The 2,908-nt window shown below is 44.3% G+C and overlaps 2 non-coding genes across 2 annotated transcripts; both read left to right on the top strand.

The window, feature by feature from the left end:
* The first annotated feature begins 842 nt into the window (after positions 1–842).
* On the top strand, positions 843–917 carry Trnas-uga. The gene has a single exon. It is a non-coding gene; the product is annotated as a tRNA-Ser (tRNA).
* Positions 918–1,143: 226 nt separating this feature from the next.
* Positions 1,144–1,218, top strand: Trnas-uga. Its single transcript has one exon. It is a non-coding gene; the product is annotated as a tRNA-Ser (tRNA).
* The last annotated feature ends 1,690 nt before the right edge of the window (positions 1,219–2,908 follow it).

Below are 2,908 nucleotides of genomic sequence, written 5' to 3'. Positions count from 1 at the left end.
TTGATATTTGTCAATTAAAGCGTCATGTACCAAGAATGCAAAACAATGGTGTGAATAAACCCTAAGTATTTTTTGGCTTAGTATCCAAATGTGCAATTAAATGAAAATACGAATTGATCCCACCGCACAGAAGGGGTGGTTACGAGTTTGCCAGCTGTGGCACCGACAAATACCTCCTTCACTAATATGAACTTTTCACCTCGAACATTTTCTTTTCTTACGAAGCTTTGTTTTCGAGATGTTTAGTTGCCTCAAGTTAAAACAACATGTAGACGCCATTTTTTCCTCCCTCAATTCTTGGATGGAATAGGAAAAAAGATGGATAATGTTGGTAAGATGTGCACTGTGTAATGGCTTATGGGGTGTTTATGTAGATGTAGATATGTCTTTAAAATGAAGTGAGTACCAAATGTTTTTATTAATCGTGGAGCTCACTTCATTGTGATGTCGTATATACTGCCCGACAAATAAACAAGCAGTCAGAAGACATCGTCAGATGACAGTGTAATCAGTGTAACTTCGTAAACATACATATCATCGGCGGATGTTCAAATGGCTCTGAGCACTATGGGACTTAACATCTGAGGTCATCAGTTCCCTAGACTTAGAACTACCTAACGACATCATACACATCCATGCCCGAGGCAGGATTCAAACCTGCTGCAGAGTGAAAATCTCATTCTGGAAACTTCCCCCAGGCTGTGGCTAAGCCATGTCTCCGCAATATCCTTTCTTTCATGAGTGCTAGTTCTGCAAGGTTCGCAGGAGAGCTTCTGTAAAGTTTGGAAGGCAGGAGACGAGGTACTGGCAGAAGTAAAGCTGTGAGTACCGGGCGTGAGTCGTGCTTCGGTAGCTCAGTTGGTAGAGCACTTGCCCGTGAAAGGCAAAGGTCCCGAGTTCGAGTCTCGGTCGGGCACACAGTTTTAATCTGCCAGGAAGTTTCATATCAGCGCACACTCCGCTGCAGAGTGAAAATCTCATTCTGGAAACATCCCCCAGGCTGTGGCTAAGCCATGTCTCCGCAATATCCTTTCTTTCAGGAGTGCTAGTTCTGCAAGGTTCGCAGGAGAGCTTCTGTAAAGTTTGGAAGGCAGGAGACGAGGTACTGGCATAAGTAAAGCTGTGAGTACCGGGCGTGAGTCGTGCTTCGGTAGCTCAGTTGGTAGAGCACTTGCCCGTGAAAGGCAAAGGTCCCGAGTTCGAGTCTCGGTCGGGCACACAGTTTTAATCTGCCAGGAAGTTTCATATCAGCGCACACTCCGCTGCAGAGTGAAAATCTCATTCTGGAAAGTGTTATGTGTTGCGGCCTGGGCGCCAGTTAACGTTCGCTGGGTGATTCAGAAAGAAAGAACATATTTCAGTTGTTGATCACAGACAAATTATGGAAGATAGAAACGCATTCCGCATGTCACTGGATAGAGGAAGATCAAACCTTTTGTTCACATAGACTCCGTACCATATACTCAACATGGACGCCACGCGTTGCTCGAGAAACATCTAAATGGTAGTCAGTTTCATTCCTCACACCAATCAAAAGGTCCCTGTTTATTGAAATGACATTTTCACCAATTCTGTTTCTCACCTCGTAAAGAGTAATTCCATAGACAGAGACAAATACCCTGCCTTTGACTCACCCCCACGGAAAAAATCGCAAGGTTCACTTGAGGTCTGATGACTTGGGACGTTAAAAGCAATGAACAAGATCTTGTTGTTTACCTCTTTCAGCCCAACATTATGGGCTGGTGCTTGACAGCAATTTGCCGCAACTCAAGGTGAAAGCGAGGCGGGGTGCCGTCATGATGAAAATGAAATCATTGGAAACTTCGCGCAGTTCAGGAAACAACCGGTTTTGCAGCACGTCCAGGTATGGTATTTCTGTCACAACTTTTATCCGCAGAAAAGAAAGGTCCATTAAGTTTGCTAGCAGAAACGGTACAAAAAGCATCCTATTTCAGAGAGTCTCTTTCGTGTTCGACGACGAAGTCATTATTTTGTGATCTCCAAATTTTATGGCGGTTTACTTTGCCCGATAGATGAAACGTCGATTGCCCGAAAAGTTGAGTTGTTCGAAAGTGTCCTCTGCCATATCCAGGAAAACTCAAATGCAAAATTCGTACCTTCTGTTCTGGTCGCCGGGACGCAATTGCTGCAAATTTAAATGCTTCATATGCGGACGTCGTTTCAGAACACGCCACACGGTTTTTTTGAGGAAACTAAAGTTCCTTGTCTGCATGTCTTGCGGACTTCGACGGATCCGCATGGAAGCATCTGGGATACGCTCGACATCTTCACTAGGCGTCCCTGGCCGACCAGTGCTCTTCCCTCTGCGTATACAACCAACTCTCAGTAATTTTGTATGGGAGTCATAAATCGGTTTGTGCAGAAGCGGCTTCTTGCTGAATCGATGGCATAATGCACAGTGCACTTGATCGAACAACGGACTCACTTTGAGCAAATTCCAACACAAACAAAGTTTCTCTTGTGGTGTAGTCGCCATGTTACTACAAACAAACAACAGCGCAGCTGTGTGATAACTTCGAATCTTTGATCGTTTGTAAAAATCATCCGGTTTAATGTTCCCAGTGCTGAGATGGCTGTGTTATCACTTTCCGAAAGCCACTGAATACAAAAAATTATTTGAGCGCATCATAATGTAATTATCTGCTTACTAGCAGCGCAAATATTCTATGCAAGTAATGGGTACAGTTACATGTCTGATAGGTCTGTGCACGGAACCACTATGCTCCAAAAAGCCGCCCGCCAGAATGCCTTTTTTTTTCAGTGGATCATGCCGCAGGCTTTTTTGATCACAGAGATAAGGGGCAAGTGTTTTGGATAGCCCTTGGCGTAGCGACCATTTGTATCCTATAAGTACGAGGTCAGAATTTAAACATTACACACTTCCTCC

This window comes from Schistocerca piceifrons, chromosome 2 (genome assembly GCF_021461385.2).
Source record: "Schistocerca piceifrons isolate TAMUIC-IGC-003096 chromosome 2, iqSchPice1.1, whole genome shotgun sequence".
NCBI lineage: Eukaryota > Metazoa > Arthropoda > Insecta > Orthoptera > Acrididae > Schistocerca > Schistocerca piceifrons.
Note: the sequence above shows the minus strand (reverse complement) of the source record. Positions and strands in the feature narration are given on the sequence as shown.